This window comes from Manis javanica, chromosome X (genome assembly GCF_040802235.1).
Source record: "Manis javanica isolate MJ-LG chromosome X, MJ_LKY, whole genome shotgun sequence".
Taxonomy (NCBI): Eukaryota; Metazoa; Chordata; class Mammalia; order Pholidota; family Manidae; genus Manis; species Manis javanica.
This window is the reverse complement of record NC_133174.1, coordinates 16,369,860-16,382,005: the sequence shown is the minus strand read 5'-3', so window position 1 is coordinate 16,382,005 and position 12,146 is coordinate 16,369,860. Positions and strand designations below refer to the sequence as shown.

Sequence of the window (12,146 nt, the reverse complement as noted above, 5' to 3'; positions counted from 1 at the left end):
TTTCCAACCGAAACAACATAGGTGATCCATAAAGGATTGGAAGCCTGTATTAGTTTCCTATTGCTGCTGTAACAAATTCCACAAACTTGGTGGCTTAAAACAACACAAATGTATTATCTTCCAGTCTGGATATCTGAAGTTGAAAATCAGTCACATGGAACTAAGTACAAGGTGTCAGCAGGGCTGGTTCCTTCAGGAGGCGCTAGGGGAGAATCCATTTCCTTGCCTTCTGCAGCTTGTAGAGGCAGCATGCAGTCCTTGGCTCGTGGCTCCTCCCTGAAATGGCATCACTCCAACCTGCACTTCCATCATCATATCTTCTCTGTCACTCTAACTCTACTGCCTCCCTGTTTTAAAGACCTTTGTGGTTATATTAGACTCACCTGGAAAAGTCCATGCTACTCTCCCCATCTCAAGATCCTTAATTTAGTTATATTTGGAAAGTTCCTTTTTCCAGGTAATGTAACATATTCATAGGTTCCAGGGACTAGGACATGGAAATCTTTGAGGGGCCATTATTCAGCTTACCACAATGCTCCACTCCCCTGACTGGTCCTCCTATGCCAAATGGAGGGAGACCCACTTCTGACATTTTGCAGTATGTTGTGCCCATAAATAAAAAAGATTCCAGGTTTGTTTTCTATCAGCAACTTAGAGAAACCAGAAATATTCTGATACAAGAATTCCACAGAAAAGAACTCCCTGTTATTTCTCCATTACTAAATACCATCTTGAGGTCTGATTGCATCACCATGTTACAAGGACATTTGCCATCGTCCCTTCTTTCTTTTCCTTTCTCTCCCAAGGATATACACAGACTAGCCCCTTACCATCTACCATCCCAAACTTACTTCTTTTGTCTACAAAGTCCCTCTGCCACTTCTACTTTTAAAATGCTGCTTCAGTCCCAGTTGCTCTATGATGGCCCCAATTTTTTCTAGCTTCTGGTAATTTCTTGGATTTTGAATTACTATTATATTTGTTATCTTCACCCTGTCATTTAGCATTTACACTGGAAGCATTACAAAATTAGTTAATTTAATTATTGGAAAACCCTGTAAGTATTCTATTTTCATCCTCATCGTATAAAATCATTAAGACGTTAGAAGTCCAAGCAAGTTCGTTAAAATGACAAAAGTAGAAGAGCTGATATTTGAACCTGGGTCTGAGTTACACTTAGCAATAAATTTTCTTCAGGGCGAAAATGCAAAATAGGTGAAATTGTTCTCTGAAACTCACACCTGTACCCTGCTATATAGCCTGCTAATAACTTTAAGGGTTAACTGATAAGTGCTTAAAACATGGCTCCAGCCAGGGATATTAACATTTTTAAGTTGTGTAATTAAAAAAGCCACTCTTTACTTTTTGGCTCTTTTCCACACTATCCAGCTGGACAACAGGAATGAAATTCACAGGGTAATGTTCAGACTGTGTCTTTCTTCTTCACACTTCATCTACACCTTCCTCTTGGTCTTCACATAAAATGATGAACAAAAGGAGTCTTACTTACTGTAGCACTGGTTTTTCAAAGCTTTGTTTAAGGTATGTTTTTCCTATAATTAAATTATAAAACATTAATACCATGCTGAATATGACTGGGATTCCCAATTCATTCCTACCTTTTGCTTTGTACCATCCAGTTCTTCAAAGGCTGGAAAAGAAAAAGTACATTTCCTAGACTCCCTTGCAGCTAGATGCTAAATATGAGCTAGCTCCCTTCAGTTACATTCACTCATAAGAGATTTAGAATGTGGACTTCAGGCAGAGGTCAAATTCCAGATGCTGTTTCTGCTGGCCTGCAGGGGTTATGAAGCCATGAGAGTGTCTAAAAAAAAAAGCTGGTGCAATGAAAATCAGGGCTTCAGAATGAAGTAATCACCTTTGTGGATATCCTGAGGCAATTTCCAGATGCAGCCTCCAAATTCTTAGATCACGTCTGTGGTAGCATGTTTTATAGCCTAATCACTTTAGTGATGGCCTCTGATTCCTGCTCCTCCAAGGGTTCCAGTGATTTCACAATGCTTAAGTCCCTCATTTAAATCTTTTCTTTCTTAAAATAAGTAGAATGATTTGTGTTTCCTCCTAGGATCCTGACTTGTACAAGCAAAAATTATAATACTTCATGGCAGCAGTTTTTTTCCTTGTTATCCCTGAAGTTTAGGGGGTAAATCTTCCACAGTGAATTGTTTACACTGAATAACTGCACCACCTAGTTATAAATTGCTAGTATTGCCAAAGATGGTATTAAATAGTCTTTCTTTAAATCATGAGCTAAAAAGTGGTGTTGCCATCTAGCTCGCAGTGCTAAAGCTTGTTCTAAGAGAGTCCTCTGATATTTTTATCTTCATTCCCTCTTTGACATCACTTTTTGCTGACAAACTGAGGTAAGTGGGGCAGTAGGCATAAGAGTCAAAGAACAGAAGTCAGGTGATTGGCTTGAAGTCTGTTTGTGTGACCTCAGACCAGTCATTTCCTTATTCTGAAGCTGTTTTTTTTCTGAAAACAGAGGACACACATCTCTGAGCATGAGGCACAGAATCCTATGTGAATCTAACAATGTAATGTGGTTACTGGTTAAGCTGGCACGTAAGTCCTGAATACCTCTGAGCTTCTGCATTGATTGATTTTCAGTTTCATGTAGCTACAGATACTTGAGTGAAATACTGTCTCCATCTGACCTTCTTAGACACTGGGTTTGAGTTCCTCTTCTCCATGATTTGATTATAAGACAGATCACATTTTCTTCACAGCCTCTGCTAATGAAATCCATAAAATCCACATTTGAACAGGGTTTGCCTGTCAATTGAATGCCAGTTGTGGTCCTGAAGAGCAGCATTATTCTGAAGCTCCACTGTGTTTACAAAGAGGAAGCACTTAGTAATTAAATTCAATTATTGACAGAATCATGGCATTTGCCAAGATTATCTGGGTAGATAGGTTTTAACTTGCCCCAGAGCAAGAATCCTCAGTATGGAGTCAGGTATGAAGAAACTTGCCTTATAACCAGAACTGTCAGTCTGGAGTCAGCCTCCTAATGTTTTGTTTAAGAACACAGACTCTGGAATCAGGCTGCCTGAGATGGACCTTTACTATCACAATCTATTAACTGTGTGACCTTGGGCTAGTTAACCTCTCTGTGACTCACTCTGTTCACCTGTAAAATGGAGATAAAAGTAGTACCCCTATCATAGGGTGGTTTTGAGGATTTATTAAATGACTATTTGTGAAAATTTTAGAATGTACTGGGCACACAGTAAATGTAATATGTTCTGTGAAGATGTCACTGTCTGAACACTGTTTTGTTAAGAGACACTAGCCTTTTTATCTTTCTGTACTGCAGCCTCCCCAGTGCCTAAGAGTGAGCCCTCTGTTGTCTACTCTTATTCACACTGTTCATGAGCTTACTAAAATGTTTTCAGCTAGCAATCCTCTGGTTGATGAATTCTATGCGTTTGTTTCCCATGTGTACATATTTCTTCTGTCTTGGCCAATTGTTAGGTCAGTTTTGTTAATTCTTCATAAGATAACTACTAAATTTGAGGTGATATTTCTTTCTAGTATTCTTTAACTCAATACTCAATGGAACATTTAAATCATCGTATAAATGTATACTTCATTTCCAAAAGAATCCTATGTGTCAATCTCTTTTTCATTGTAGGTTCCACCTCAGTGGAACAAATTAATCTTCCAGCAATCTGCAGGCCTCCTGCCCTTGACCTTGGAATAAGTGCAGTCCAGACTGAGAAAACATTAGGCAATTCCCCCAAATACATGGTGGGAGGGCAAAGACCAGGTTCATTATGGTCCTCAGAAATCCAGTGGGGGCTGAAGTGACTGGAAAGCAAGTGACCCTAGGCATTCTCAATACCTGGGTGACACTTCTGAAATCTAATCCTTTTGATCTCTCATTGAGATGTTAGAGGCTTATCTACATATTTACTGGGGTCTCTAAGGTTTCTAGAGCATGGGAGGGACAAATCCCTCTGTCGTGGCTTATTGACCAGGGCCTGATTTTCTATCTTTATAAAACCAGCTTTATTTCCCAGAACTGAATCTGTGGCTCCACATCTTCCTATCTTAGACAGTTTCCCCAGATGCAACCCCACTTCTCAGAATATATTACTATTGTATTTTGGTTCATGGCATTGGCCCCTTCTTCCCGATTATACCACCTGTTCAGTTTCAGCATCTGTCTAAAATTATATTAGATTCTGAATCCAGTGAAGTATACTGAGTGTTGAGTCTTCTATTTTGCTTTAGGCCTGCATTTCAGTTGAGTTGTTCATATTCTGGTTCAGATTATAATTCTCTATTACTTTGGGGCTAGTATTTTGTCAAGGACTTCCCTGCATGCCAACTCCTTCCAGCTTGCTACCTCATCCCTGCCAGCGTGTTACGTTCCCACTGAAGCATTCTGGAGTCCTATAAAACTTTCACAGGCACGATATTCTTAGTGTCTCTATATAGCCTTTGGCTTTGTTTGTAGAAATGTGGCTGAGTTGGGCAAAACAACGTTCGGGGCATCTGATTTCAATAAAGCTTAGCTCAATGGCTTCTGAAGAACTGGATCAACTGAATGTTTGCACAATTCTTGTTCATTTACACCTATAAGTCTAACCTTTCTATTGGAATGTCTGGAATGCAAATAGAAATAAGTTCCTCACATAATTTTATATATAGGATCTTGTCCTGTTTTCAAAGGATCACTTTAAGGCTTAGTCATTACAGTAGCCTGGAAATTTGAATCATTTTGTCTATTAAACTCTTATTATGTAGTATTTTATATTTTCTAAGTACCTTATAACAAGTTCTTTGAATAGCTATTCCTCACACTCATCTTGTGATATATAGAGCATTGCTATCATATCATCTTCCCTCTGTTTTCTTTTGGGAGAAGTAAAAAGCAGGCAGTTTATAACTTGTCAAATGTTACCAAGTGAGTCAGTGGCAAAATGGGATTTGAAATCCCAGTGTCTGTGTCCCTGATCAGCTATTATTTCTGTTCTATCCAGATAACCATACCATTTCCCTATTTATTGTTTAGTGTGTCATTTCTTCAACAAAATCCAATTAAATTGTTCAGTGTTTTATCTCCCTTCTCTCATACTAATTATTTTTTTTTGTTTATATAACTTTATCATGGGCATTAGGTAAAGACTTATCTAATAGCAGAAGGATGTATTAAATTATTTCTTTATACCTTTCTAACTTCTTCACCCTTTTGATTTTACCTAGTAAAACTACATTTGAGAATATATAATATGTGATGATCATAAGCTAAGTGATCATCCTTACTCTTCACAATTTTTTATGTACACATTTGGTTTTGTAAATATCAAGTGATTTTAATGATCTGTGATTGGTCTATAAAGTTGTGGAAGCCAGGGATCGTGGCTTCAAATCAGGAAGGGAGTCTGATACAAGTGGTAAAGGAGCTTGGAGTAAAGTTCTTCCTCCCTCCCATACCCGCTACATGGTCTTGCACAGTAATTTGTCCTCTTTACCTTGTATTCCTTTTCTATAAAATGGAGATAATATTTACCTCATAGACTTCTAAGAATATAAACGAAAGAAACATGTTGAAAGTACTCCGCTATGTACATAGGCAGTGAACAAACATCAACTTCTAATTGCTTGTCTACACCTAGGCTGTCAATATAGGAGTCATTGCTCAAGATGGGTGGCCAACAAATTTTATTCATTGGCAATAGATTTTGCATCATCAGCCAGAACAAAATTTTTTATGGAGTTGTCTGTAACAAAGTTCCTTTCCCTGCAGCAAATATTTACAGGTATCGAACAAGGATGTGTGTTTTCATATTTAGGGCTCAAATAAGGATTTTACTTACTTGGTCACTTGCAGATATTGAATGTCCCCTCTTTTCCAAGAGACAAATGTGCACAAAAGCTGCTTGTTATCAAGAAGAGATATTTCAAAAATGTTTTTAGAGGGGCACTTTGGGGGAGAAAGTCGTCTTATAATATTATCACTTACGATTCAGTTAGTTAAATAGAAATCATACCAGGTTGTCAACAAAAGGGATTTCATATAAGAAATTGGGTTTACAGGAGGGCTAAAAGAGCAAAAAGAAAAGAAAACAGGTAACCTAAAGGTAATAACTGCGAGAAGCATCTACCCCCTCTGAGAAAATAAAAGAGAAAAGATTGCGGTAACCTGGGACCTAGGAGCTAGGAGAAGGGACTGGCTGAACTGGTACTCAGGCATTGGTTACCAACCAACTGTTCCTGCTAACCTAGGATCTTAGAGAAGGGGTTCAGATCTCTGAGGGAGTAGGAACATGTGGCTACTTCTGGTACCTTTGAGTAGGCATACCAGCCTTGTTCTAGGAATGCCAAAAAGAAATTACACTGAAAGGAACTGCTGATGCTGGCGGGGATATGGGATGGGGTGTGTATGTGTGTGGAACAAAACCGCAGTCTGTACCCCTGACTTGCAATCTCTCTCTAGTCTTTTATTAGTTGAATCTAACAGGAAGCCAACTGGCAAAGAAGTCTAGAAAATACAGTTCAAAGTTCCACCATAGCAATGTAGAATACGAAAAGATATATTTATAGCAGAAAGACCAAATAGATAAATAACTGGTAAATGTAACTAAAAAGAACAATAAGGCACTACAAAAATTCCTTTGGGTGTCAGATGATATTTCTCAAGTCCATCCCAATCCATCAGTATATGTCATGATTAAATTGTGTTCCTTATATGAATTGAGGCTTTTAATGACAGGAAATGGGTTGTTACATAATTCTTACACTGACCCCCCCCCCAAAAAAAACCACATCCATTTCTAGTGGTCCCTTTCTCTTCCCTTTCTTGAAGTATTCAGTCTTACTCTGCATCTGAATGAGCAGACTGGTTTTTCTTCATGAGGCATGTGTTTCCTAAAGCCCAGTAAAAAGTTGAACAACTGCAGATGGGTGTCTTGAAACTCCCAGAGAGATTGTGGAACAAGCAAGCCTTCATGTGAGCAGAAAAGTTTTCAGATTACTAGGGCTTTCACTTATTTCCTGAATCAGAATGAGATCGAGGCATTTAAATACTTCCTTTGAGAACTGTGTAATAGGACCTTATGTCATTTATCTGATGTCTACTTCATGAAATAATCTACTGTTCTGTTGGGCAGCTAGACTGGATGGAGTGTAAAATTATTTCTAGTATGCAAACCTGACCTGTAATACTTTCAGTGATATGCTTATTCCAGGGATTGTGTATTTGGATTGCAATAAAAATTAAACCTGAAAGAGTTGAGTATAGTCCAAAGTTGTTTTCTGGTTTCCTAAACTGGCAAATCAAAGATCGAGACTAAATAAAGGAGCTTTAGAAAAAGGAACCTGAGCTGATGCAGCTTAAAGTGATTGGTCATTATCAATTAATTGACATTTTAACAACTGTGTATTTATTTGGGGAAATTCATGGAGAGTTAGCCTTCCTCCTAAGGGGATAAGCCAAGATTATCACTTGTCTTGATGAAAAGGAGGATAAGAAAAGAACTGGGTCATTGTACACTTAAGTAGATTTGCAGGTGTTTTGAATGACTATATCCAAAGCACATTGGATAATGGACCATATCAATGTTTGTGTGATGGGAGCAGATTTAGACATCCTACAATATTCCTACCTTCTCTTGTAGTCTGTTCAGTATAAAAATATTCAGAGGGAAGCATGGAAGGTACAATGATCAATTCTCAGATATGAAAAACCTGGGGTGAATTGCTAACACTGGATAACAAACTAATGTGTAAAATAATCCTGATCGTTTGAAATAATGAGAATTAATCAAGATGAATTTTAATGGGATAAACACAAAGGAAAAATATGAAATATGGGAGGTATGGTTTAACACTAGAACTTTCCCAAAAGAAATGTCTACAAGAACAAAATGATTTCATGATGGAATGTGTCTGCCAGTAGAATTGGTTCTGTGTAGGCTGCACTGTGCTGGTACCCCACATCAAAGGAGAAAAGAATCCCACCACTCTTCATATCTGAGGTAGTAGGTGAAGGGTAGTCTCTATTCCTGGTGATCATCCATACTCCCATCAATCCACTTTTAGCCAGTTTTGATTATACCTCCCACAGGTACTGTTCTGAGGTGCCCTGACAAACATAGCTAAGTATCTAAGTGTGGGTCAGGACTAATGACTCAGGAGCACATTTGTTGGTCTTGTTTAACTTTCTTTCCATCGAGCTCCTTGTCCGTAGGTTTTAGGGAAACTACGAAATGTTTCAGCAGGCTGCCAGACAATGAGTTCGCCCGCTATTATGACATCCCTAAGAGTTTTGTAAAATGTCTGATGCCCCAAATTTATGAGAATGTATGCACTGGAGTTCCTTTTGGGTTTCTTTCCTTCTGTCAGCAACAATAACAGCAGTAATAACTATCATTTTCTGACTGTTGATTATGTGCCAAGGACATGCAATAAACTCATTATAAAGATGAGTAAACTCAGGCTTTGATACATGAGCAGTATGCCTAAACCCACCTAGCTAGTCAATGGTGGAGCCAGAGCTTAAATTCAGGCCATCTCACTCCATAGAAGCAGCTCTGACTATAGTTTGGAAAGAGCTGTGCACTGGATATGGGGTGTTCATGTCCTAGGACAGATCTGCCTTACCTAATGTTGTGATGAAACACTTTGCTTTTCTGGGGCCCCACTTTCTCATCTGTAAATTGGGTTGGCTGGATAGAATGGTCAGTAAGATCTTTTGCAGATCCAATCCTCTAACTCCAGTTCTTTGGGAATTTGGATGTCTTTTCTCTTTAACTCAGTGGAAGTGAAGAATCAACAAGAACCTGCCTTTAAAAATAACTACTTCTAGGAGAAAATGTCGGTGTTAATCACCCCAGTTTTAAAGGCAAGAGGTAATAAGAACAGAAGGAATCAATTCCCTGATACAATTTTGAAGAAAGATATCAAACATTCAATGTATAAATTAGAGTTATTTCTCATTTGGGTGGATCTCAAAATTATTCTAAGCGGTTTGGTTTTTTAATCTCCTAGATATGTCAGAGGATATCAAATGAAATTATGTTCAGTTTCTCAAAATTTTGGCTAAAGCTCAAAAACTGAGAAAACATTGGTTATAAGTACCTGCACATTCTATAGAGAGCTGCTAGCAAAAAATGTCAGAAAACTGAATATTTGGTATGAAAAGCCAGTGACTGAAAGGGGGCATAAGGAGAGCTTTTGTGGGGCTGCTAGTGTTTTGGGTGCTCCTCATATGAGTGTGTTAACTGCAAAAACTCAATAAGCTCTACTTTTGTGGGGTGAGGGCTTTTCAGGGTTTGTTGTATGTCAATAAAATCTTTACCAAAAAAAAATGTATCAGAAAGGTTCAGCTGCTAACAACTTCAGTCAATCACCTCCAGGATATATAAGATTAAATATTTGCAAATGTTACTAAATAAAATCAAGGTAGAGAGTTGTCAATCAAACAGGAAGTGCCTGAAACCTCTGATGACCCTCCTCTCCGGTATATTTGAGTCTTTCATTCTCTGTATCCTGTACATATTTTTGTTCTACCAATCAAGAGACTAAAAATTGCCCCAAGATCATTTCAGTGTAGAGTTTTTGCCAGGGAAACCCAATCGAAAAGTGAAATGGCAAAACTGATTTGCACTGTTACATTCCTGACTCTGAACATCTCTTGCCTAGAGAATTTGCATTCTAAAATAAGACCACTGGGACAAGAAATGCAGAACAACAGAAAGAAATCCCCAAATGATGGAATAGGAGGCACCAGGAAAAGAGATCTTTGGGGTTCAGGATTATTTTTTCATATGAACGCTTATTCTGCATTGCTCTAGATTTATCTTTTCTAGGCTTGGTACAGTTTTTTACTGAAATATAGTTGATATACAATATTGCTTTCAGGTATACAACAGTGATTTGACAGTTATCTACATTATTAAATGCCCACCCCAACTAGTGCAGTTACTATCTGTCAACATAGAATGGTATTATGGTATTAACTGTAATATCTATGCTGTACTTTCATCCTCATGACTAATTTATATCATAATTGAGATTTCATGCCTCTTTATCTCCTTCAATTACTTCACCCAGCCCGAACCCCTCCCCAATGTTAACCACCAGTTACTTCTCAGTGTCTATAAGTCTATTTCTGTTTTTTTGGTTTTGTTTTGTTTTAAATTCTACATATAAGTGAAATCATATGGTACTTTCCTTTCTCTGCCTGGCTTCATTTAGCATTGTAACGTCTATGTCTGTGCATGTTGCAAATGGCAATATTTCTTTCCTTTTTTATGGTTGAATATTATTCTGTTCTATATATGTTTCATATCTTCTTGATCCATTCATCTATTGATGGGCACTTTGTTTGCTTCCTTCTCTTGGCTATTGTAAATAATGTGGCAGTAAACATAGGGAGGCATGTATCTTTTTGAATCAGTGATTTTATTTTCTTTGGGCATTTGGTAGAGTTTTAATATAGACCAGAAGCCCCACTTCTTATAAACACTTACATATAAATTAATATATTTGAGTGCAAATAGTGGAGTAAATAAAAACAAGGAGTCATGACTATTATCAAAATTGAAAGTACAGGAACTTATTCATTCAACAAATTTCCTATTGAGGACTTATAATGTCCCAGTCACTAGGGTCAGTGCCATGGACAAAATGAGAGACATAGTCTCTTCTCTCTTGGAATCTTAGATCTGACAAGGTGCAGTTCATTAAAAAATTGTCACTCAAATGCTGTAAAGCAAAGTGCAAATACTTGATATCTTTAAGGAAATGGTGTTTAAAAAGCAATGGATGCTATAATCTTAGAATCTGATTTTTTAAATAAATTACAAAGAGAAGTGCAGCTCAACTAAGCTTTACTATTTCACTTAGTGTTCTTTATTCCTTTTTTGTGTGTCTAAGAGGTATGTTACTACTAATAGCATAGTGTATTCATTGCTGTATACTTGATGTTTCTCTTTTTAAGAAAACATTTCTGTTTATATTATTGTGAAAGTTGTGTTGCCATAGCTACAAGACATTTATTTGGATCATTTGTTCTTAATTGAAAGGGAGATTGCAATTTGTCGAGAATCAATAGTTTGGCCAATTAATTGACTTAGTTTTTAAATGAATCAGTGTTAAAGTTCGTTTTGAATAATGAACTCCTATCTTGGCTTCATGTTTATTTTCTACTTAAATACAATGCATGGCTGGGCACAAATTGAGAAGTTTTACATGATTCTGCTTTCAGCATCAGGAAAAACAAAATCCTAAAAGAAATACTTTTTAATCACTGTAATTTCCAAATACTGAAAATTATTTCTCTAAAACAATGAGAGATTTCTCAGAAAGAGAGTTAAGGGGTTAATAATTGATGATGATGGGCCTGAATACCCCAATTGCAAATCCAAAATTATGTTGTCCCTGGATGATTTATTCTGGGCTTACTTATTGAAAATATAAGTTGATCAAAATCCAAGTTCATTGGGCATCTATTTTATTGGGCTTTGCTTGCATAAATGTCATCATTCTTGCTATTGAAATAATATGTAAATTTCAAGCAGTAAAACATTATTCAGTGATCACAAACAGATTTCTGAGGAGATATTTAATCAGTCATTCATCCCCATGTTTTTTCTTGTTGTCTCAAGTCCTTTTCTGAGGAGCGTTTGACACCTCTGAACTTCACAGTATGTTATATACAGTTAAATCTGTCTCATGTTACATAATACATATATATAATGTTCTGTTACTCTCACTTGGTAATCCTCTTGATTTTTTTTCTCCATTGTGACCAAATTCTTTTGGAAAATTAGTATTTATTTTTGTTACTTTAGGTCATGAGACTTGATTGTATAGTAAAGAAAGCAAGCAAACAAAAATATTTCCTATCTTCACCTGGCTTCCAGATTTTTCTCTTAACATTGCTCTGTATAACCAGATCTGAGCTTTCCCAAGTCTCACCAGTCGTGACTGTAGACTCAGTAACGAGTCAATTGTTGATGGTTTCTTCAGTGATAATGTAGCACCTTTAGTCACAAGTCTCTCCTTCACCTCACTGCCTCATTTTCTTGTCCAGATATTTTCTGGACATCTCCAGGACTTCTTTGTAAGGTCAGGGACTATAGATTTGGGAGCATGTCTTTGGTTCTCTC

The 12,146-nt window shown here is 37.2% G+C and overlaps 1 long non-coding RNA gene across 1 annotated transcript in view; it reads left to right on the top strand.

The window, feature by feature from the left end:
- The window catches only part of LOC140847386 (uncharacterized), a 609,000-nt gene that overhangs the window by 394,452 nt on the left and 202,402 nt on the right, over window positions 1-12,146 (top strand). The window lies entirely within an intron of this gene.